Source organism: Chrysemys picta, chromosome 4, assembly GCF_011386835.1.
Source record: "Chrysemys picta bellii isolate R12L10 chromosome 4, ASM1138683v2, whole genome shotgun sequence".
Classification (NCBI taxonomy): domain Eukaryota; kingdom Metazoa; phylum Chordata; order Testudines; family Emydidae; genus Chrysemys; species Chrysemys picta.
The window spans coordinates 46,003,136-46,029,452 of NC_088794.1; the positions used below are offsets into that span (position 1 = coordinate 46,003,136).

The 26,317-nt window shown below is 41.5% G+C and overlaps 1 long non-coding RNA gene across 1 annotated transcript in view; it reads right to left on the reverse strand.

Annotated features, from left to right (window-relative positions):
- LOC135983012 (uncharacterized) overlaps positions 1–26,317 on the reverse strand; it is a 208,527-nt gene that overhangs the window by 167,742 nt on the left and 14,468 nt on the right. The gene's annotated exons all lie outside the window — the stretch shown is intronic.

Below are 26,317 nucleotides of genomic sequence, written 5' to 3' on the forward strand. Positions count from 1 at the left end.
CAAATTACCCTAGGTTAACATAAGAATGGCCATACTGGGTCAGACCAAAGGTCCATCTAGCCCAGTATCCTGTCTTCCAACAGTGGCCAATGCCAGGTGCCCCAGAGGGAATGAACAGAACAGGTAATCATCAAAGGATCCATTCCCTGTCACTCATTCCCAGCTTCTGGCAAACAGCAGCTAGGACACCATCCCTGCCCATCCTGGCCAATAGCCATTGATGGACCTATCCTCCATGAATTTATCAAGTTCTTTTTTTGAACTCTTAGTCTTGGCCTGCACAACATCCTTTGGCAAGGAGTTCCACAGGTTGATTGTGCATTGTGTGTGCATTTTGTTTGTTTTAAACTTGTTGGCATTAACTTCATTTGGTGGCCCCTAGTTCTGTGTTATGAGATGGAGTAAATAACACTTCCTTATTTACTGTCTCCACACCAGTCATAATTTTATAGAGCTCTATCATATTTCCCCTTAGTTGTCTTTTTTCCAAGCTGAAAAGTCCCATTCTTATTAATCCCTCCTAATATGGAAGCTGTTCCATAACCCTAATAATTTTTGTTGCCATTTTCTGAAACTTTTCCAATTCCAATATATCTTTTTTAAGGTAGGGTGACCACATCTGCATGCAGTATTCAAGATGTGGGCATGGATTTATATAGAGGCAATATGATATTTTCTGTCCTATTATCTATCTCTTTCTTAAGGATTCCCAACATTGTTAGCTTTTTTGACTGCCACTGCACATTGAGTGGATGTTTTCAGAGAACTATCCACAATGACTCCAAGATCTCTTTCTTGAGTGGTAACAGCTAATTTAGACCCCATCATTTTATATGTATCGTTGGGATTATGTTTTCCAATGTGCATTATTTTGCATTTATCAACATTGAATTTCATCTGCCATTTTGTTGCCCAGTCACCCAGTTTTGAGAGATCCTTTTGTAGCTCTTGGCAGTCTGATGACCGAGTATTGTAGGCTGATGACAGTGTACTCTCATCTCCCCAGAATGGAAATGCTACTTGGAGACATACCTCTGAGTCATAATTCTCTGGAGCTCTGTTTTGTGCAGAAAGCAGGGAAATGTACCAGCCAACTACCAGACATAGCATACTCCTCTTTCCCCCCACCCCCATTTGGATCCAGTCACCAGGCAGGTGCACTAGCTGGTACATAGCAGTAGGGAGCTGTGACTTCACCTACTCTCCACCCTTCCTAACCCATTTACTTGTGGGGCAGTTGATCTGGTGAATAGGCCCCGCAAACACCAGAAACTTTTGGACTCAATGTCAGATCACTGGAAGTAACAATGACTGGTGAGCACCCATCAGCAGTCAGTGCTGCCCTGATGTCAGTGCTTTAATGGGGCTGAAACATAAACCATGCTACAGCATCAAGTGCTTAGTGAATGCAACAAGGGTGAGGTGGCATCAGAATTTAGGATAGCAGTAGAATCATTCAGGAGGAAAGAGATTTGGTACAGCAGGTCTGAAAAAGGAATAGGCTGGGGTACAGGAAGTACAGATCATCTTAACCCTTGCCACTCTGGCCCCAATTAGACACTAAAAATGTAAAGTGTAGATATCAGTCCATAGAAAATTAAGACCCTCCTTTCAAAATCCTTAGCCTGTACAGGGGTGAGATACAAAAGGTACAATATACTGAATTTGGTCCTGTTTCCCTGTTGCATGTGTGTTAAGGGTTTTTTTTTATTATTACTTTTTAATTCATTATTATAAGTGTAATCTCAGTCAAGTCAAATCAGTACATTAATTAAAAGGGATTGAAAAGGTTGTTAGCTGCCGGATTCCACAAAGGCCTGAAAGTTCAGACCTGTTTATAGGAGGTTGTATTTCATTTGCTGCCTATGTCAAACTACTACCCATCAGGCCTTTGCTAGGCCCCAGAGACGAGCCAATCAATGTCTGCTTGCTAAAGCTCCTCACACGAATCCATTTAAGCAATGTGGATGCTTCCTGTCAAAAAAAGAAATGGTCTCTTGGTACCTCTGATAGAAATTAGCCATGAATTAGAAGAGAAGCACAGTTGTTTTGGAAGAAAGCCAGAACCAGAATTAATAGGCCATCTGAGCCTCTTGAGTGTTAAATCCCATTTGTTAGCAATTCTTTATGGAAGGTTTCCACTACCTGCACCACTTCTGACCTAGGTCTATATGCTTGCTCCAGAAACTAAAATCATTAGTAAAGTTTTAACCAGTTGGGAAAACAAACAAAAATACTGCCTCTTTGTCATTTGACATTTTATAAACGTGGTTGGATATTTGTACTTATGTAACCCATTTGCTCTAAAACTGTTTTCTGGTAAAATATCCATCTCCTCATGGCCCAGCACGTCTGAATAATCCATCCCTGATGTAACTAGTCCATTGACTTAGATGGAGTTACACTAGAGATGAATTTGGCTCAATAATGTTTGCAGAATCTTTTAAATGCTTTCACTGTACGTTTGACTGCAATTATCCTGTTCAAATATAAACTGCTGGATAGTACAATGTATGCAGCTACTTTCTTCCATCTTTCTCGCTCAAAGGCTTACAGCTGAGATTTTCAAAGCCACCTAAGGAATCTGAATGTCCAATTCACATTAAAATTAAGTGGGAATTGGGTATCCCGTAGGCACCTTTGAAATTCTCAACCTAAAGTGCTCTGAACTTCCAATTTTGTAAAGGACAACTGCTTAGTGTCTGGGCAAGACAGCTGTCAAAAATGGGTCACATTTTGGGTGCTAAACCATAGGCATTTAGGCTTGAATTTACCAATATGTCCTTGAATTTTGGGTGCCTTACCTTCTGGGTGCCAAACTTTAAATCTGATTTTCTAAAGAGTTAAGTACCCACTGCTCTAGGGAAGTCAATGGGAGCTTCAGGAGCTCAACATCTCTGAAAATCAGAGAGTGGGTAGCAATGTCCAAGTGATGTGAGATGCCTCAGAACCATCAAGTTGTGCACTAGCTAGACTGCAGCATATAATCCCTAAGTACAGTATGTAACAATTATCAGGGGGTAGCCGTGTTAGTCTGTATCTACAAAAACAACAAGGAGGCTGGTGGCACCTTAAAGACTAACAGATTTATTTGGGCATAAGCTTTCATGCATCTGAAGAAGTGAGGTTTTTACCCACAAAAGCTTATGCCCAAATAAATCTGTTAGTCTTTAAGGTGCCACCAGACTCCTAGTATGTAACAACCTTATTCTCCTTTTCCTCTCTCCACACTTCCTTCCAATTCTTTGCCACGCTCACCTGTTGCATCTTCATTCAAATTAGGCTTGGGGCAGGGACTCTTTCTTTGCATAGCACCTAGAGCAAAGGGGCCCTAATCCTAAATGGAGCCGTTGGGCACTTCTGCCATCCAAAAAATAATATTTTGATGAACGTTTCAGTGGGAGCTTAATTGGCATTACAGTCATAAAAATACCATACTTGATGGTGGTGGTACCATACATTAGGCTGACAATGACTTTTAACCTTTCTTCTGAATGTGCTGATTTAGGGGATGGGGAAGGTTAAACCTAACCTGTATTGGCCCCAAACCTGCAAACACTGATGCATGTTTGTAACTTTATTCATGTGTATAAATATTTGCAGGACGGAGGCCATTGTTTGTACAATTTAATTTTTAATGTGAACTGGAAGTAATCTCCCAGTGTATCCAAAAGGAAGCATTTATTTCCTGACTTTTCATTATTTTTATTTATTAATTTTTTTAAGTAATTTTTTTTAATTGAGCACACTTGGGTGAATGCAAGGAAATTTTTTAGCAAATCCCTCTTCTGATGTTAATTCTAATTATTGTGTAATTTCATCATTTAGTAGGTCTTGGCAAAAAATATGGTATACACAGGAATGTTGTAAACAGCTGGTCTGCCAGGCATCAGTTCTAATGCATTTTCACTTGATTTGCACTGTCTAATTTCATTAACAATCAGTAGATATCCATCTCTAAGCTGTCCACCATATAAATGCTTTTCATCCCCTTGCTCTGAAGGAAGCTTTTACTATTTAATCTTCTGTGATCTGTTCATGTGTCTGTCACAAAAACACTCTTTTGAACCATCCATCAAAGCACACAGCAATTTATTGACCACTTAAGGACAAAAAAACCCTGTCTATTGTATTTCATGACCTTTTTTTTTTTAAATAAAAGTGAAGATTTTTAAAAAGCATTTTAACTGTGATTGTAAAACAATGGAATTATCACAGGGAAAAGCATCAAGGAAATATTTTAGGACATCTTTTCCTAACAGAGATGGTGCTTCATACGGTAGAATCTCCACATGCAAGTAGGACTAGTGTTCTTCTCCCCTTGCCAAGTGGAAGGAGCCTCAGTCTCCCAGCAGCCAATGTCCAAGCAGCCTATAGGACCCCTGCAGCCAATGTAATTTAGAGTAGCCCTGGGGCTGCTCTAAAGGACATCTGGGGCTGCATCCAAGGATTAGAGTATCAATTCCTCAAATCTAGGTTTCGACTGAGAAGTAGACAATGGTGAGGAAAAAAAAAAAAGCAGACTACAGCGGCTGCAGGACTTCCACTCACTGCAATATCACCTTGGCCACAGCTGCTCCTCCTCCCCTCCCACCATGGACTGGTGAAGCAGCCAAAAAGGGAATGAAAGACAGTGTGGTGAACCCCCCACATGTACAAGGCAGCACTGGGGGAAGACCCAGGAAGGGAACTCCAAAAAGAATAGGAACAAATGGTGTACTTTCATTATGATGAAAGGTCAACGGGCGGGGGGGGGAGGAGTGTCATTGCCCAGTGTTCCATGGCAGGCTCAGTATGGTTTCTTGAATGTATTTCTCAAGATATGAATTCCTAGGAAGCATCAGAAATACCATTTTATAAATGTTTGTTTGAGTGAAAGAGACGACTGGTCCAGGAAGCCTGTGGCAGAGCCGGGTAAAAATTAAAAGATTTGCTGGATGCAGAATTAGTTATTCAGAGTTCCAGAACTTTTGGATGCATTTCTAGGATTTCTAGAGCCTGTCTTCCCTGTATGTATATAAAACACTGTCTCAGTCACCGCGCCCCATTTCCCTCTCACTTACACAGTTCAGCGAGACAAACTGTGTGCAGAACACACAAATATATTACAGGAAACTGCTGGTTCTATCCAACTGCCTTAGCGAGGTCCTGGGGGGCTTGTGCCAGGTCACAAACAATGGCCCATTCCACATTCTAAATGGTATGCTCCCCATTCCGTGTTCTGCATTGTAAGAATAACATTGCACTGTGTCAGCTCTCTATGGGTTGCAAAATACTGTACATTTATACCTGACCAGTATTGTTCAAGACAGGTTTCTCATCAAGTAGTTTTATTTATGGACCCAAGCTAATTCTTTTCAATGGGCTATATTTTGTGCTCAACACTGGTTTTGGTATTCTCCTTCTGGAAAGAATTCTAAAAGATTAATTGAGTTTATAAAGGTGTTTATGCTGTAAATATATTTTTATTTCCAGTAGAGCCTTGATGATACCAAGTATCAGGGGGTAGCCGTGTTAGTCTGTATCTATAAAAACAACAAGGAGTCTGGTGGCACCTTAAAGACTAACAGATATATTTGGGCATAAGCTTTCGGATGCATCCGAAGAAGTGAGGTTTTTACTCACGAAAGCTTGTGCCCAAATATATCTGTTAGTCTTTAAGGTGCCACCAGACTCCTTGTTGTTTTTGATGATACCAAGGATCATTGCCACAAAGATTAATATAAACCAAAGCATTACAAGTAACATTTCCAAATGCACCTAAGGGATTACATACTACAGTGTTAATGGAATACATGGTTACCTTTTAAACATGAGGATACACATGCTAGCACCGGCTTCTATAGACATTGGTTCAGCAGAATTCATGGTCTCAGAAAAACATTCCCCACCCAATAACCAGAGTTGTGGGGTGAAATTATATTAATTCTAGTTGGGAAGATGCTCAGTGATGAGTGACTATAAGAATTTAAGGATTTGGCCCTATAAAAAGTACATAGCATCACATGTACACATGATAAGTTATTGGGCTAAGAATGAAAATGATTAATAATTACTACACTTTTAAGCTACTTTCACTTGACCCAAATACAGAACCAACCCTAAAAACGAACAGAAGATTGTTCCCAAAGTAGATAATGGTCTCCACATTCCAGTTTAGCCATTAACAACATTTTGTCTCATCTGTTTCAAAAGCAGCATTCAATTGGTAGCAGGTAGATAAAGATCATGGCCAGGTCAGCCTCCTCTGCCTCCTTATCCAAACCAAAAACACCTTCAAGAAAAGAGGCTTTTGGAGGGGGTTTTTAAGTTCCCTGGGGGGAAAAAAAAACTTTAAACATTAGTAGAACCATCAAATATATTTCCACTTTACTGAATATTGGAGACTTTATGCTGTGCTGAGGACACAGCAGGGAAAGCTCTTGAACTACTACACTTTTGCATAAGTGCTTTAAAATCAGTAAACAGTGCTGTTAGTCAGAATTCTACCTTACAGAGTGTGTGCAAATTCAACACTTCAGAATGGGACTACAATCCAGACTACCAAGAAACAGTAAAAGTGGAATCATAAAGCTGTATCTTGATGAGCTTATTGGACCACTGAAGGACTAAAGTAGTTGAGGCCATCTTTGCTTTAAAATAAATAAATAAATAAAACAAACCAAGACACTGCCATCCATATCCCACTAGCTGATTTCCTGAACTTCTAAATCTGGCTATTTCTTTAAAAGATGAGGTATATCTCTTGGAAGTTATGCATACTAGCAAGGAATGCTTTCTGCGGATACAACATTTGGTGTATTATCTCTAGGAAAGGAGTTTGATCTGCTTTGTGTAACACAAAACTTAATGGTAATAACTGCATGTTAGATGTATGTGGTCCTACTCCACATTGCTATCCGTTATATCATGTAGCACATTTAAGGTGTTTTCAAAACGAACGTATCCACAAACAGGATTATTTCGGCAAGTGTCTTCAGATGCCTCTCTTTTCTGTTCATCTGCTGTTCAATTCATCCTGTGGCAAAAGACCATAAAAGCAGACACTTAGGGCTTCTCATTTAAACTAAGCCCCTTTTTTCACTGCTCCGGCACCTATAACTGCATTAAGGTTCCTTTATGGTTCCAGACTTAAGGGGCCTTAGCATAAATGAGAACAAGGTCCTTAGCTTGGCAGTGAGAAAGAAAAGGGAATATGATCTGTACCACTTCAGATTCTTCGCTCCACGTTTGCAATCAGTTTTGGCAACTACGCCATTTTATCAGACTAAGGTCCCAGTTTCCAAAGGCACTAAACCCCAAATCCTATTCTTGTCTAGCAAAGTACTTAAACCAGCTCTGCTCCTCCCCCTTTGTGAGTGCCTTAAACCTCCTACTCAGCTGCCAAAAACCTTAGGTTGACTGGAAATCCAAAACAGATCTAATGCATAGTTAAAATTTTTCTTCTTCTATTTGGCTTCCCTTCTTTCTCCTTCATGTTATGGCAAACTTTGGCAGCTGTGCTGAATGCTGATGAGGCACACATTTACTGGGTGCAATCCTGATCAGCTATTTTTGGCTAAGTGGCATAATCCACCTCCTTTCATAGTACCAGGGGAGTGAGGTTATCAGCTTATTCTCAAAGAGACAGGTTTATCTCTGTCAAAAAGAAAAGAAAAAAAAAAACCCACCAAATTTACAACACTACAACCAAAGGAATGCCTAAACCAATAAGGCATTCAAATTAGTAGAGTTTTAAGGTGGATTTTCCTTTGAAAATGCAAAAATGTTAGGAAAGTATTTTGGGCTCTCTCTAAACAAGATTGGTACTTGGTCCTGGGTCTGAGACCTCAGGTGTAGCATGCCAGATTGTTTTATGTAGACACATTAAAAAAATGCTAATCCTAATTCGGTTGAAAGTCAGAGTTATAGCACTGGCTATTGCAAAGTATGCTGCCGGGTTGCAAGCATGCAGGTTTCCCTCTACAGCTTTGCCAATGCCTGTCAATCCTGCCTCAGCACAGTTGTTGGACTCTCCGGAACAGACACTGCCAATCATGTGGTTGTTTTGTGATGTGACCAAAGACCAATTGAGATGTCAAAGCTTATTTGACCCAAGCTATTTGTTACTGAGGTCTACAGATATAAATGCCCAATACTGCCAGGTACTGAGCTCGCTCAAATCTGAAGACTTAGGGTAGGTCTACACTTACCTCCGAGTCCAGAGGTAAGCAATCGATCTTCTGGGATCAATTTATTGCGTCTTGTCTAGACGCGATAAATCGATCCCGGAAGTGCTCGCCGTCGACGCCGGTACTCCAGCTTGGCGAGAGGAGTACGCGACATCGACGGGGGAGCCTGCCTGCCGCGTCTGGGCCCGCGGTAAGTTCAAACTAAGGTACTTCGAATTCAGCTACGTTATTAACGTAGCTGAATTTGCGTACCTTAGTTCGAAATGGGGAGTTAGTGTGGACCAGGCCTTACACCTCACAGGATCCATCCCCAAATCACTATTTTGCACATCTACACAGATGATCCATGCAAAACGTTTCTCTGTGTTTCAGATTTATTCCACAACTGTAATAATATCCATATATTTGATACTCTCCAAATCCTATCTAAAATGTGAAGGAACTGGTGACTGATGGCTAAAGCATTTGGTAAAGAGATAGGGCCAGATTTTCATTGACCATAACGCCCCTTTATATCATTCTATTAGTATAAAGAGGTGTGTACGATAACAGGCACGCCCTGCACACCTGTCGTCATCTGCACACACAGCCCACTTGGAGACTCTGCTTGTAAAAACCACATCTAGCTTGTTTACACAATTCTCCCACAAACTTTACACCATCATTCAGCACCTTATTTACCACAGCAACTCATCCTGTCCCCTAGGTCAAGGATAGGAGTGGTAGGCGATCTCTCTCAGGGCTAACACTGAAAGCCTGCTTCTCTCTGGCTTTCTTCTCACTCTCTCTCCTCCTGGCATTTCCTTCTGTGCCTTTTCCACTCTCCAGAGTAACGGGTTAGCTAGCCTTGTAGCTCTCTCCAGCCCAATCTAACAATGAGGCATAGCTATTATCATCATCAGGTTTATGCCCAGGCAACTAATTGCTGTGAACAAAATGCTGGTTCAGCTGCTGTTGCCCAGCACTCTGTCATAACGTGTCACAGTGGGAACACGTGACATTTGAACACATTTAAGGTCCCTTTACACATCGAAGTTGATGTAATGGGACCTTAGTGTCAATCTAGCTGATATACAGCCTTTTTCCACTGTGTCAAAAGTTTGCAGTGATGGAAAGTGGGTACCATTCGGTGGCGGTTAATTGGCCTCTACAAAAAGACCCAGGGTGACCTTACTCCAGTTGCATGTGGGCATAAAAACTGGAGCTAGCAGGCACCCATGTGAGTAGCACCAGCAAATATACCAGGACTGAATGGGATGAAATCCTGGCCCCATTAAAGCCAAAGGGAATTTTGCCATTGGCTTTAATGGGGCCAGGATTTCTCCTATGGAGCCTGAGCTACCCTCAACTGAAGTGGTCCTCTACCAAGTGAGGTTGAAGCACAGGAGTGTGGGGAAACATGCACAGTCATTGCCATTATTCTGGGCAGTCACTCATGCTGTCAGTCTGGCCCCTTTCATGAGCACCAAGTCACGCAACATTCTGAACAGAATTCCATAGGTGAAAAATAAGGGAACAATTAAAAAGGAAATTTTCAAAGGCACCCATGCCCCATTGACTTTCAACAGAAGATGGGTTTCTAATGGCTTTTTGTAGCTTTAGACACGTCCCTCTATCCCACAAAAGTCATTTGTATTTCGGACCGGAGCCAAAGCCTACTGCAATCAATGAAAAGATTCCCATGGACCGCAATGGGCTTTGGATCAGGCCCTTTATCTTTTCTAAAACGTCATGATAAAATGCAGAGAGTTAACGGGGGGGGAGAGAAGGAGAGGGCTTCAGCCAACAGTCATCTCATTTTGTGAAGTTTAGTCAGGAGCTGCTATCAGAGCCATTTTAATTAAAAAGGTCACAAAAGGATCTGCTTTTTACCTTGAAAAGGATGTGGTCAGGACTTTAACTGAGCTGAATGGCTTGAATTTCATTATGACTTTGGATGAAAAAAGAATTTTATTTTTTTTTAAAACACAACTAACAGCTTTTGTTCAACACATCAATACAGCTATTTGCATAGGGTATTGATTAGAAGCCATTATAATCACAAAATGTTAATTACACCAATTAATTCCCAATCTGTTTGTACCCTAGCTTGTTTGCCTTCAGCACAGAAGGTTAAAGCCAAAGAAAATCAGTCTTGAATTTTTCTCCAGGGACAACTTTTCATACGTTGTGTCCTTTTTATGCAACAAAATAGCTTTTTACAGCAAGTCTGGGGCTTTATTCCCCCCACCCTTTGCACGTTTGAAAGCAAGTATCGTGCAGTGACATCAAACCCTTGCCTGTGTCATCTTCACGGAGTATGTTCTCCGAAGAGTAAGAATGAGTTATTGGTATTACACCACCAATAAAATATTGAGAATGACTGAAACAGCTCCTAAAACTCAAAGACGTTTAGTTATCATCCAAAGGGAGAGGTTCCGGCAGACATTTGTTAATGAGAGCCCTGGGTTATCATCTCCTCTGAAAAATCAGGCCCTATGCTACGATAACCAGATTATCTGATCTCTCTTCATTATCTTCATGAGCCTAATATATTTTTGGATCAAATTGCAGGGGAGGGCATAGAGCCAGTATTTTTTCCTTGTTTAAACCACTTGTTTTACTCCCCCTGCAGCAATTCACACTTACACTCTCCTCTTGCAAACCCCAGGATTCAAGACATCATGGGTTGCATTCCAGTGGTGCTTTTGTACATACAGTGAGTATGCCATGCTAGCCCAATCACATTTTCATTATTTTCTAAGAGATATTAGCTGCCCTTTAATATTCCCATGAAAAGCCACATAAATGTAATGTCTCCATTATTTCTGCCCCTTTATCTCCCTCCCAACCATTTTAATAATCCTAAACCACTTCTGTCTACCTGCTGGCACACATACTTTAATACAGCTGCCTAAGGTTTGAGAGGCTTTAAGGAAAAAAATATGTGAACTGTCATGGGCTCACGTGAAGCAGCGGAGCACCTTGCAATCAGTCCGCTAATGTTAAAGTGGCCAGTCAGGCTTTAAATTCCACAATGTAAAACAAAATCTTTTGCTGGCTCAGCCAAAAGGTGCAGTCAGAGTTAGGCCCCTGACCAATCCAGGCTTCTGGGTTTAAGCCGGGGACTTCCCTTCCCGGAAGCAGCCAGCCCTTTTTACCTTCCCTACTATATTTTGATTGGCTCCTGCCTGCTCGCTGTCCTAACTGCTGGACGGTCAATAGTTGTTAGTTCTACAAGCAGTTGATCCTTCCTGACCTCTCTAGCATACCTCCAAGAGTTCCAGGTTTGGCAGGACAACCACACGTTGAACCCCCAATACCCCCAGTCCCAGCTAAAGCAGCTCCTGTCCCATGGGGCTGTCTGACCTTGGCTCCACACTCCAGGTGTTACGACCTGGCCCCTGGCACATTGGTCTCAGTGCCACTCAGGTTTGGCCCAGCCCCCCTGATTGGGGGAGGGCAAATTTGAGTGAGTGTGACCTGGCGCACAAGGTTGCAACGCCACTCACTCAAATTTGACTTGCAGTCCCCCCCGTCAGGGGGTCTGGGCCATAGCTGAGCAGTGCTGTGACCCTGTGTGCTAGAGCCCAGGTTGCAACACCAGAGTGGGAAGCCAAGCCCTGCCAACCCCACAGGACAGCAGCCACCGGAGCTGCCACTGTATGGTAGTGCAGGGTGCACTCACCTCTTCATGGGTTACACCCCACGTTTTTCTTCCATTAATGCACACCCGAAAACAACTAACTGCATTCCAAACAAATGCCTCCTCCTTTACGGTGTTGCAGCACACATTTAATCTAAAAAAAGTGGCTTTACCACAGCCATCGGAATAAAAAACATCTATGCCAACAAGGGACTGTGCTCTGCTATGTTACTAATAAAGCCAAAACTACTGGCTCGTGTTTGCAATGGTTGCTGCCCTAATAATTTTGCTTGTGCTATATTGTTGTTTGTGTAGAAGGCCAACGGTGACCCTAGCCACCGTGTCAGAGGGAGGGTAAAAACCCGAAATGGTAACCCCTCACAAGAAAATGTTAATTCGGGGTCAAGGGGGGGAGGGGGACTGTAACAACCCCATTAGAAATCTGTGAAGGTAAATTTGCATTAAAAAGTACCTTAACACTCATTGTAAGCAACTGCAGCATTCAGCAAAATCCATTGGGGGTTGAATGACAAGTGCTTGAAGATATTCCGGAGATACTGTATATAAAATTAACTTTTGTCTGGATTCTAAGCTCTGCTGTCAGTCAAGCAAGGCAAATGTGGATGTGGGGTAGAGACACTAACTTAAAATCCAGGATTTTGATACATCCTTCCAAGATTATCAAAGCATTGTAACATTCACTGTGCTAGGGAAGGCTGGATTCCATAACTCTTCTGAGCTACAGAAGCATGAATTGGATGCCTGCCAAACCTACTACATGATGGGATACAGGTTAATAATTAAAAAAAAAAAATTAAAAAAAAAAATCTGTATAACAAAGGCGAGAAACTAGGAAGAAATTGGTAAAACTAAACATAAACCATCTAGCTAATGTTATTGGCACCAGAGGGATGACCAGTTTTTATTGGTTATAGGGGAGAGGCTTTTTTTCCCCCAGTGAACGGATTAGCACACTCTTTATTCCGGTCACTGATACAACAGAATTTTGAAGCTGAATTTGGAAAGCTGATGTGAAAGGTGGCACTACACAAAGCTCATTGTTATTTCCAAGCAGGACAAGACATTGGAAGACCTCCAAAGATGAGAGAGATGTTAGTGAGCTGGGTGTGGATGCGGCAGAACAGATGAAGTAGGACTCTTCTAACCACAAAAGCATTTATGATGGTCTAACACGCTGACATCTAGAACCACAAAGGCAAAAACGCCCCATTTTAGATGAATGCTCTCAAGAGACCTATTAAACATGATGTTAGACCCCAGGAAATGAGCCTTGGTTTCAGAGAACATGCCTAAAATACCCACCTTTACCTAGCACCTACTGGAAAGGATTTCATGACCCACAGTGACCACAAGGATCATCTGGCCAAAAATCACTCATACACAGAGTGTCCCCTGCATATTTGTCCACTCCTCTCTCATGTGGTGGAGAGGTCATAGACCAGGTGTAAGAGTGGGGTGGCTGGTATGTAGAGTTGGTGGACACACAGCATCTCCACCATCAGTCTGGGGCTGTGTTTAACTCTTCTGCGCCTCTGCACACACGGAAACATTCTGGGAGCAGCAGCTGGAGGAGAGGGCTGCAGTACCTTGGAGGATACTGTTGTATGGTAACTGTGAACAAATGCTGACTTTTGAGTGGAACCTCTCCCCAAGGTTAATGTCCCTGGTGAGCTCAGAAACAGACACAGCTATTTCATACCAGATCAGCAAGATGATGCATAAGATCAGAGCCTTGATCTTTTATGAGGGCCTGACATTCCTAACATTTTTGTAATCTCTCCTTACACCTAATGTATTTTCCCTAGTAATCCTAAAGAATTAGCGTCTTTACTTAGTTCTCTGAACTGATTTGGTCACATGTAGAAGCCTGTTAATAGAGAAACTAAACAGCTTTGGTTTATGCCATTTTTGATACATTTTCATAGGAAGGACAATTTTCCATAAACTATTTTACACTCCACTGAATGTTATGTCGCTCTACATGAATATCTTTCTTGGTTGGTGCTAAGGCAAAATATTGTTGAAAATGCTTTATTTTCCTAAATACTGGACTTTATGATTTTTTTAATGGACTCATTCTATGCACGGTTTTTGTACCACATCTCTTTCCTATTGGTGGATTTGTATTAGCCAGCTAAAGGAATTTCCACTGCTGTTCCCAGAGCCTTCACCTGTGATTTAGAGGAGAAAAAGGATCACTTGGACTTCCTGTAATACCTATACTTTAAGGCAAGGTGGAGAATTGGATCAAGACCTAAGAGTAGAAAGAAGAGTCAGTGATCCAGGAAACTCCAGGGTCAGTAATACCGCAACAGAGAAAAGAGACTAGGGACTTAAAGGAAAGTAGACTGAAGGGATGGCGGGGTGAGCAAAAGAAATGCTGTTGAAATAATAAACCAAGAAACAGACTAGTTAAATTCAGAGATAAATGTGTAGGTTGGCGTGTAAATGACATATTGGTAAATGCGTGCAAGTCTAAGAAAGCATATTGGTGTAATGCAGATGTGGTAGGAGATAAAAGAAGGTATACTTTGTACCAAATTAAAATCCCTCTACACACGTACTTTAATTCCCTTAGGGCCAGATTTTTCTCCTTTGCTTTGGTGTAAATCTAAATCCAGAGTAATTCCACAGGAATAAACCCATTAACTCCAGATTTGAACGACTATAAAGATTAGAATTCTCCCTTTAGAGTCAGTTCTGAATTTGGCCCAAGAACACCAGTAGTTGTACATCTTTAACCATCCTTTCATTTTATTTTAAGAGAGATTAAATGTACACTACAGTAATACTAAAAGCATGCACCCTGATTCTCCCCTCACAATTCTGTAAGTCAGAAGTAGCTCTGTGTAAGTGAAATAAGCCTGATTTTTCCCTCTCTTTTTTGAATTTACAGTCACTGCATGGACCCTATCACCACTATCAGCCCTTCTCTTATGATTTCGCATGTAATATACTTAAGGTTCTCTCCACGTTTAAAAATGCAATAATTATAAATGTTCATAAACTGGGCTTCCAACCGGCAAGTTTCAGCATGCTCCAGAAATTTTTTTTTTTTTTTAAATAAATCTGTATTCCTCATAAGCAAGACTACGATTCTGTCATGGAGATCATGGATTTCCGTGACTTCCCAGGACCTCTGTGACTTCTTCTAGGGCAGGGCTGGAGCAGCTGACCGGCCGCCAGCCCCGGCGCACCGGCTTGGGTTGGGTCAGCCCCTCTGGGGCTGGGTCAGCAGCAGTCAGTCTCTGCCCCAGGATCAGTGGCGGGGCTGGAGCAGCTGCAAGTCCTGGCAGTACTCTGTTTGTCCCCACCCCAGACTATTTTTAGTAAAAGTCAGGAACAGGTTGTGAGCTTCCGTGAATTTTTGTTTATTGCCCGTGACCTGTCCGTGACTTTTACTAAAAATAACTGTGACAAAATCTTAGCCTTACTCATAAGTCACTGTAGTTTTTGAATTTCCAAGTCACTGCAAAATGGAAAAAAGAGAAATTAAAATATAGGAAATAATACAAAGAAATATATAGGATTGCCTTTGATAATTGTATAAACAATACAACTATACATCAAAAGAATGCGAGTTGCTGAATGGCCTTAAGATTGAACCCTGCCACTCTCCATAAAGAAAAAATATCACCCAGTAAGAGGGTGGTAGGGATCTTCTTTTGACTCACCCTGTTACCAGGAGTTAGAACTCTACAGGGAGATATTGACCGATTCTTGCAGACTCATTGTTTCGGCAGGTGTAATTAGTTAAGTCCACCTTAGATATGGCCAGAGAGAACTGAGGTATAAGACAGACAGAGTTTCTGCAACAAACATTAGGATCCACCAAGACTAAGAAGACAACATAGGCTGAGGTTTATGCTGCTGTTCTTTGAGTTACTAATAAAGTCAAGCCTCAGGAAGAGAGTACGTTTGGACTAAATACAGTGGAAGTCAGTTCCTCAGCAGATGTAAGTCCCAGCTACAATAGCACTGTTAGAGTCACTTTTCAGGGCAGAACCTGTAAGCATTTTATCTTGTTCAACACTGTCCTATGACTTCAGAGTCATTTCTAATACTCCTGGCGAGGGTCACCGCATGGCCTGCTTTTCTTCAATAAGAACAAGTATATTTTTTTTTTAAAAAATATATATCCCTGCCAAAAAGTGTTCCTAATACCTTTAATCATTCTAGTTGCTTCCTTTACATTATACCTTTTCTAGGGCAATAACAATCTTCTTGTAAAGCCGTAGCCATAAACACAGTGTTCTAACCAATGCCTTGCAGATGAACATCATCCTTTCTTTTGATCCATCCAATATCCCTCTGTTCATACAATGCCTCTTGCCTTATTTCTACACCATACACCAAGCTGATGGATTCAAGGATTTTTCTACAAATGCCCTAAATCCCTTTCCTGGACGATATGCTGCATGACTGACCTATTTAATGCAAACTCCCTGTTTTGGTTCATTGCTTGCAGACTTTTTTTTTTTTTTTTTTTTAATTTTGTCTACAGTAAATTGCATTTTCCATTGAGTAGCCTCATCACCTGAAAAAAAGTGAATCCACCTCTATATTTTCTAGCCCTTCAATTTTGGTACCTTCAGCAAAATGTTGATGCTTTCTCCAAATAATTGACAGCTTGTCTGGTATGTTGCTAGTGTAGTACCGTATATCACACATGGAAAATTACTTTAAAATAACAGAGGGCCAGGTTTCCAAACACTGGCCTCCAGTTTTCACACCTGCAATTATTTGCAGGCATTTTGTCAATTCATGACACGTAGCTGTCTAAGTATCTGATTGCACCTGACCACAGTTTATGGAGGCATATTAAAGGCTGGGCTCAGACTGTGGCCCTAAAGTTCTAGTTTAAATCTGAAAAACCCAGGAAATGTACACCTCCCGCACCTAGGTTGGTACATTATGACTAAGTATTACAGGTCAGACATCATATCACCTTCAAGTTCAAGTTCATAAAAGGGTGAGTTAGGGATGAAAATTCAGTCTTAATTTTTAACTGCAGGAGCTTTTCTCACCCAAATAAGGGGATTTTCTTCAGCATCTCAAGAGTCTCCCCACCCCCCATCATACACTTGACCCTCAAAAAGTCTTACAATTTAAGGTTCCCCAAGCTGCCAGAAGAGAAGATTAAGATTTGAGTTCTTGCCTTCCCTTTGTGCACATATAGGATCTGAGAGGTCATCTGGCAAAGAGATGTATGTATCCTCTCTTCTTCCTCTCTAGCTCCATTGCTGCAGAGAGGGGTAAGGCCAACCTGCCAGATGCAAAGTTTCCATGAGAGGCAGGCCCTGCAATCCATTGGAGCCGAATCCAATCACTTGCTTTTCTTGAGTTTAAGGCCATCCCCAACTCTCCAGGCCTGACATTGCAATTAACATCTTTATCCCTAAAGATGTCTGGATGGGATTCCCTTCAGATCCCCTCAATGCCTTATTTAGTCCAGAGAGTATGTTGTTGTGTAATTCAAGTTGCTCCTGACCACCTAGTAGCTTGGCCTGCTGTCTCAACAAAACCCTTAGCCCCTAGAGAAGATGAATGCTACAGCATGAACACTATGGTTCACATGGGCATGTATGTAGGGACTTAAAATAACAGTTTTAACAAATATATATCAATATTTGAGTCATTAAAGCATCATTGTCTCTAGCAAATTAATTACTATTATTATAGGGTCCCCATCAGGGATGGCTGTGCTAGGCATTGTACAACATGCATAGGAGATACTCTCTGCCCCAAAGAGCTTACAGGCTTTGTAAACAAACAAGGTAGGCAGTGTGAGTTTTAAGGAGGAATTTGAAGACCACAATAGCTCTTTTGAAATCATTTTGTTTTATCATGAAAGTTTGTGCTGGATACTACGCCGGGGTGGGGTGGGGTGGGGGAGGTTAACCTTATAAAAATACTAACTGCAAACTTCAATGTGGACATGGAAGGAGACCTTCCTTCCTGGGTTCCCTTTTTTAAATTCCCTACCCCGTTCTTGGGTTCACCTTCACAGCAGCCTCTTGACCAGGTTCTGCCCACTTTATGTTAAGAGGAGGTGTTCTGCACTGAAGCTAAGTAGGTTTTGCTGAGTTAGTTTTACTCTTTGTGCATGCATCCTACCATCTGCCCAAGCTACACATTGCTCCCTTTGGAATCTCTCTCCCACACTTCTGAAGGCATTTTTCTTTAAATGTTGTAGTTGCACAAACCATCACGCTGGTAATTTGTCTACCTGCAGAGCGGCTGGTGGCTATGTATAATGACACAGATGATACACACAGTGCAGGTGGTTTTGAAAACCCAGCCTCTAAAGGGAGGAGCACCACAGAATATGGCCAGCTCTAGAAGTACCTTTTTGGTTGGTGATCCCTTCTAAGACAGTTGATTAACAACTGTTGCTGATCTACACTTTTACCTTCATTTATATTGCACCAGATTCCAATACCCTCATTCACGCGGGAGTAGCATCTGCTCCACAAGTTCACCCTCTGAAGTTAAATGGGCTACTGGGGGAACTAGGGTGCTTCTCTGTATGAAGACGACATTAGGGCCTGGCTCTTTTTCTTACTTCCCTCTCTCCCCCATTCCCAGTATTACTCTTGGGAGAGCTGGCACAATCCCTTTCCAAACCTCCCATGGGGTAAGTGAAGCTTTACCCTCCCTACAATACACGGCAGAACCTGAATGGCAGAGTGTACGTAGAGCAAGATGCTCAAGACAGGGCTCGTTGTTTTTGCCATAATCAAGCATAAAAAAAATTACAACCTCTCGACAGTAATCCTCACGGACTCACTATCCTTGCCACATTTATCCCTAAGCAAGATCACCTGCGGTATCTGCTTTGTAAGGAAGCCTGCAATGTAAAAGTAATTGTAAAGGCGAGTTTAAATATGACCTCCATCAACCTACAATGCATGCAAACACTTAATTTAATTTTCCATCAATTTACAGATGAATGAGGCTCACTGTATTTAAAAATAAAAACAATCTGGCCTTTGACTTCCTTCAAGATTACTCCTCCACATTAATATACTCCACAATGCTTCTTGCAAGCTTTGGGAGAATTAGGTGAAAAGCATTCAGCGAACACAGACAATATCTATTTGATCTTTTTCCCACCTCTACCCACACTGAAGGCCAGCCAGGCAGAGAAACATGTAAATATGTACACATTCAAAACATCTGCGCTACATGCCTCAAGGGTAACTGAAGGCATTGGTGAGGCAACCTCATTGAGACATACCGTCAAACAGAAAGAAGAATACACGCAAAGATCAGAGTCTCTCTTTGCAGTGTTCATAGACTTTATAATAAATGGAGTAGCCTTGGTTTTTCTGTTAGCAAACTTTTCATATTTAGTGTTCCTGAACACTAACTATTTATTTAAACAGAAGACTCAAAGGTCGAGTGTTCACTGAAATCTTCTGTATTAAATGTTTTATAACTTGAGGTAATTGTGTATATTGTCAATGAAGAAACAGTATCTTTCATAACAAGATGTGAAATAGATGCTCTATTAAGTTTGGTTTTTTTAATGCCACGAAAGATATACGGAGACAGAGCTCTCGTTTTCAAGTATGTCCTGGATAGACATAAACATCAGCATAATCCATTAACCTCTATTGCCATTACATCCAGATTTTAAATGAGTAAGTGGAAAAACAAACTTACTAAAAGTTTGATTACAGCCCTAAAGCATAATTAACGATCTCTGCGACAGCACATGAACAAAGCAAAAATAAAAAAGGATCTATTGACTATCAAGGAGCTGATTATGGCTCCTTGAGTCTCAAGTTAGAGCAGTCTGAATGGTGCTCTAACTTATGCCAGCTTCCCAGGGTTGCTTAGAGACCGTATGCCAACTGAGCCTAGCTAGAACATAGTGTGGGGGACAGTACTTTCTGTCCCCCCACCAGGCAGGCCCCCTACACCGACACCAAGTGGGATTTGGCCCAGGAGCCAGGTATGCTAGCTCTATGCTTGCTGAGCACTCCTCTCATGATGCTTTTCAACCCCTTTGTGCCCCTGAGGCAGTGCAAGACTCACAGTGCTCTTAGAACATGCTTAAGTTTTATCCCATGTAGAGACAATGCAGTTGTCCTGTACAAGAATGTAACTTGCCCAGCAATGAAAAACAAACAAAACAAAAAACTTAGTCATGTTAAGAGACTGATGAATGAAATGGACACATTTTTGACGTGCTCACATCCGGTGCATCAATGTTTTAATACTTACTTCATTTAATGCATTTTATAAAAATTTAACTCTATCCCCTGTGGGGGGGGGGGAGGTGACATGATGGAACAAATCATTTTTACAGATTTGCTGCAAAACATGTACTTTAAAATAGCAAATGTGACATTCGTAAATGAGCCCAGCCCCAGTGGTGATCTACAACAGATGGGAGAGTAACAGATTCCACCTACAATGCCACAGCATGGAAAGTGAAACAGCACAAATGCTAAAGACTGAAAGGTAGCATTGATCATAATCGCAGTGCCCAGGTTTTGTATTATTGTCATGCTGAGAAGAAAGAGTTCATTGGAGAACATGCTTTTTTTTTTTTTTAATTTGAATTCCATATTCAGACTCAATTCAAAGGCTGTACAACAGTTTGTAGAGGCTAATTTTATCTTTCCCCTGTAGCAAATTGGGAGAAAGTTTCAGTGCAAGGAATAAAAGAGATGCTAACATTGACTGAAAGTTTCATCTTATGAAGAAGTGTTATCCATGGGAAGGGGCTTGTTCAGTCCAAGAGAAAAGCAATTCTTTGTTTCTAGACAGAGATACAGGAAATTTTGCTGGAAGTTTTAAATTTCTTGAGCCAGAATCTCAGCTGGTGTAAATTTGCATAGATCCTTTAACAATGCTGATTTACACAAGCTGAGGAACTATCTCCTTATGATTTTCTGTGCTTTAACCACAGTAATTAAAAAAAGAGAACACACAGTTTGTTCTATTGGTTCAGAACTATGTCTTCGGTCAATATGTCTCTATCCTTTTCATGGCATGGTGGGAAGCTGCACAGTAAGGTGTGATCACAAGTGGATGCAAGCTGCCATGCAGGAAAAAAAGTCTGTTCTCACCGACAAAACTACTCCACAAAGGGTTTCAGTGGAGCTAGACCTGTTTACATCAGCGGAGGATCTGCCCCGGTATGTTTTGCAAATAAATGCAGGTGTTCATTTTCCAGCAGGGTAACTCAATCACTGCACATGAGCACTACCTTCTCTTTTTATATAGGAGTGATCAAGTTTCTTAACACTCCTCTCTTTGCACACTCACTCAACTCTGCTCTTGCTATTCCCAGTTCCAGGCAAATCCTCAGTGTCGGCATACTCTCTTATATTTAAATCAGTCACACCACTAATCATTTTTGTTGCTCTTCTCTAGATGTTTTCCCACCATCGGTCACCACTATTCTCAACTGACATTCAAGTCGATGGCACAATCCTGTTCCCATGCCCCCAAAGATATGCCTGCTGAGTGAATTTGAAAGACAACTATATCATGGCTATGTTGTAAGAGGGATCTGCATTTCACCAAACAGTTGCAGAGAAATTCAGCGGTGACCTTGTGAAACCTCTTGTTTGCATTCCAGAAACTTCAACAGGGTGAAACTATATTAATTCAATAGATTTAGGACCTCCACAATAGATTTGTGGACTTAGAGAAGATAGTGACAGAGTTCATAGAGACTTACATGGTGATGCCTGCGGTAGCACAATCTGCCAGAGACATATGTGCAGATTATCATGGATATTTATGAAGGTAGCATAACAGTAATGAGAAGCAGCTGTGGCAACAAAGAATGATTCACTGTGAGGGTAGGTCTACATCAAGGATCAGCCTTAAGCCCACTCCTATTTGCAATTGTACTGGACACCTTGATGCAAGGGATCAGGGAGAGGCTCCATGGAGCATGATTTTCACCCACGACATCATGTTGCGCCATGAAGATAAATAATAACTGGTTGCCTTAGTAAACCATTTTTTCCTAATCAGTCGACACATGACGGACTATGTGCAATGAGAGAAACATCAAGAAGCAAGTAAAACTAGGTGGTATAGAATTCAAGTCTGAGCAACAATTCAGATTCCTCAGTTCAGCAGTGAGCTATGATGGAAATGGGAATGTGGACGTTAGTAGCCACATGAAAAGCACTTGGTGCCAATGGAGGGACTTGACAGGAATTCTCAAGAATATGCCAAGTGTACAAGACCATGCTTAGGCCAGCTATGACATATAGGTTGGAATGCTGGTCAGTGAGAAAGAGAGAACAACTATTTCACCCTGCCAAAATGAAAATGCTCAGGTGGGAGCAACCAAACTCACGGTCCATTTTGGTCAATTTCACAGTTATAGGATTTTTAAAATAGCAAATTTCATGATTTCATCTATTTAAATCTGAAATTTCACAGTGTTGCAATTGTAGGGATCCTAACCCAAAAAGGAGTTATGGGGGGGGGGGTCACAAGGTTATTGTAGGGGGGTTGCGATATTGCCACCCTTACTTCTGTGCTGCTGCAGGCGGCGGTGCTGCTTTCAGAGCTGGGTGGCCAGAGACTGGCGGCTGCTGGCCGGGAGCCCAGTTGTAAAGGCAGAGCCGCCGCCAGCAGCAGCGCAGAAATGGGTGGCATGATATGGTATTGCCACCCTTACTTCTGCACTGCAGCTGGCGGGGCACTGGCTTCAGAGCTGGGCGTGCGACCAACAGCTGCCACTCTCCAGCCACTCAGCTGTGAAGGCAGTGCAGAAGTAAGGGTGGCAATACCACAATCCCCCCTGAAATAACCTTGTGACCCCCCTGCAACTTCCTTTGGGGTCAGAACCCCCAATTTGAGATAAACTGATCTCCCCCGTGAAATTGATATAGTATAGGGTAAAAGCACACAAAAGACCAGATTTCACGGTCTGTGAAACATGGCCATGAATTTTGTAGGGCCCTACTCATAGGTTATGCAATGAAGTGGTACAAGGCAGGATGCAGGTAGCCCCAATCATGGAAAAGCTCAGGTAGTATCAACTGAGATGGTCAGATCATGTGAGACGACAAGATTCAGGATACATTAGCCAGACAGTACAAGAGCTAATAGTCAGAGGACAAAACCTTGAGGAAGACCCAGAAAAAGGTGGTTTGAGACTTTGAAAGAGGTGTCAGCTTGGAAGACACACTTAAGAAAAACACTGGGAGATGGAGAACAAGAGCTGCCAGTCCTGATTTATGGACTAAAGCAAAAGGCAACAAAGAAGATTTAAGGCCTTCAAATACACAATTAAAAAGCTAAAACTTCTTAAGAGTCACCTTGTTCTCCCATCGGTCCTTCACTGCTGCTCTGTGCACTTATCTGGGTCCTGCTTTAACAAGACACTGAAATATGTACTTAACTTTGGGATTATTCATGTGCTTAAAGTGTAAGTACCTTATTGAATCAGGCCATAGTTGTCTGAACCCCATCTCCGCCACCTATTAATCCAAAAATTGGCTGCTTTGTAATATCCTTAACTGCCATGCTGTGGTCACAAGCAACTTCTTCTTGTGTTGTGTCTGTCTGACTACCTCCAAGAAAGGGTATTCGGGGTCAGTAAGTTCAGTGGTGCTGACCAATTTCCCCCATCTCCTCTCCTTCCATTGTTCCATGTTCAGGCTGAACACACTTCAGGAAAATACCCCAAAAAAAATATTTCAAAAAGGGATTGAGAAAACAGGAGCAGCTGCCATTTCCACCGGCAGAAAGTGTTAATGATCTATTTATGGGAGCAACTGAACATATGGAAAGAATAAGGCTTTTGTCTACAGCCATGAGGGAGGGCAATACTATTAAGATTAATTCAGTCTGTGCAATTAATGGTGGGAGACTACTGAGGCTAACGCAGTGACAAACCCTTTCCAGAGGAGAATACCATAACTGAGACCACCTGTGGCCAGCTTAAGCACTTGAGTTATCCACTACCCTATGTTGACTCAGAATGCAGGTTTAGTGTGACTGGCAGGCTGCCAACATACCAAGGAATTTTGCTTATGCAGGAAATCTTTGGCTCTCCATTTCGTATATCTAAGTGATATAAATAGGAATGGGAAATACCCCAGTATTCAGACATTTATATTCAGGGACTCATTATTAGGCTATTATTTCAATGATATGGGGATATTTAGGTTCTGAGGGAAAAAAACTGAAAAAGTAAATAAGTGTCAAGGGAAGCAGCAGCATCACCACAGTGGAAAACAGAAGGAAGAACAGAACGGTAATTTTTTTTTTTTTTAATTACAGGTAACATCCCTTTTTATCCTACAGCCATGAAAGAAGTGTGTGGGAGGCTATCATGGCATCTTTACTCAAGGGAATTTCTCATGGAGTCTCAACCTGACTAAGGATGGCCCAGGTTTTTAAAGTTAAACCAAACGTTTCTGAAAAGAAGTAGGCAAGATTTGTTCCATCCCTCAAAAAAATTGGTCTTCCAAAAAGTTTACAACATTAAGGCCGATCTCCTCCAAACCTAACCCGTATCTCACAGACAACTCCTGCTTACGGCATCATATCTAGACCAGCACTTACTGCTGCCGCTGATGCAGAGAGAAAAAAAAATGGTGAAGTTATTTAAAAATCACAGCAGGGGGAATTTGAAAATGTGGTTTCCACCATTTCACCCAAACAGCAAAATGTTGCCATTTTAATTTTGGAATGCAAAACTTTTCACATAGCCTTAATTAGAAAACAAAGTTTCAGCGGAGAGCACAGAGCCCTGAGCCAAGTAAAGAACATAATACTATGGGGGAGGGGCAGATTTAAGTAGCCTAAATTTAAAACCATAATTCTGTAAAATGTGACATCTCCTAATTAGACAAATTGAGTGCTCTCAATTTGGAAATGTCCACAAGGCCAGTTTGTAGACAGTTAACCCCAATCTTGTTTGCTTTTATTTAGTTTCTTTTATCTGTATCTTTGCTTCGGCTAGTAGAAACCCAAAGGTTTTTCATCGTAATTTATTTTTTTGGTCTAAAGTAAAAGATGACAGGTAATAATATAATGTGTGGTAGCAGGAGAAATGCTGACAGACATTGTGTTACTTTGCTTCAATTAGGCTCTAATTACTTCTTCTCTTCAATTAGAAAAATCACATGAACCAATTATGCCAGATAATGTGTGCTTATCCTATTCAAACTGCACAATGGGTAAGGTCTATTCACATTGATTATCTTCAATTTATGCTTTTAGCCTTTTTTTCCCCCTTCTGTCTGCATGGCCCATTACAGTTTTAAAGTGGAAGCTCTTAAGCAGTTCACAGTATTATGATATCATTCATAACAATTGTTATGTTTTGATGGAAGTATAATTTTGATGCCTTGAATGCAGAGACAAAAATTCTCTTTGGATTGAATGTATTCCAATTCTGCTATTTTGGTTAACAATATTCCCATGGCTTTTAAATAAATATAACGGACAGCTGATTCAGACAGTTGATTCTATGGAACAAAGACATTTCAAAAGCATACACACAGTATTGAACCCAAAGAATTTTTCAGTGGCCCTCAGGCTCGGACACAGAAGCGTCAGTTCTACAAGCTCTTTTGGGCCTCACTTATGCTCTGAAGAGTGAAAGGTGATCAGGGAGGGAAGAAAAGTAACAAGTCTAAAAATAAAAAGGAAGAAGCCACCAGAATATATTTTCCTCCAAAATAAATGTGAGAACATTTAGCAGCATTAATCCTCACCACTCACAGAGCCATCCACGGGAATTTGATGCCCAATTCCCATTAGAAAAGAATGAGAGTCTTAATCCCCAAGACAGCTTTGAAAATCCCACCCTATATGTATACAGAATACTCACAAATCAAAGTAGCATATGTGCTTATAAAGGTTTTATTCTCCTGTTGATGTGGACAATTTTCTCCTGTTAATATTCATGGGAATCAAATGTAGAGTAGACCTTTACTATCCAGTGATATGGACAGTTTCAAAACTTGGCCATCATTTTAAGTTTAGGTATAAACACTGACTTATCGTCAGCTGTATATTCCTTTTAGACAGGGCCTGCTCCAGGCACCAGCTTCTCAAGCAGGTGCTTGGGGCGGCCGCTCCGGAGAGGGGCGGCACGTCCAGCTATTCGGCGGACGGTCCCTCACTCCGCCCAGGAGTGAAGGACCTCCCGCCGAATTGCGCCGCAGATCGTGATCAAGGCTTTTGTTTGTTTGTTTTGGCTGCTTGGGGCAGCCAAAACCCTGGAGCCAGCCCTGCTTTTAGAGCCAAGAACTGTGATCCTGGATAGTTAGCAAACTGAGTGTCACTCACCCTCAGTCAGTTTGAAACATGCAGTGCTCTTACGCACCAGGTGCCCAAACAGAATACACACACAGCAGGACTACATATTTACTAATTGATTTCTAGAGTACACATCACCAATAATTGTGAGAATCCACCAGGGTTCAAACAAAAAATCAGGCAAAAAGATCAGAATCTAAAAATTAAAAAAAAATAAAAAATCCAGTGGTTCAAGTTTAAG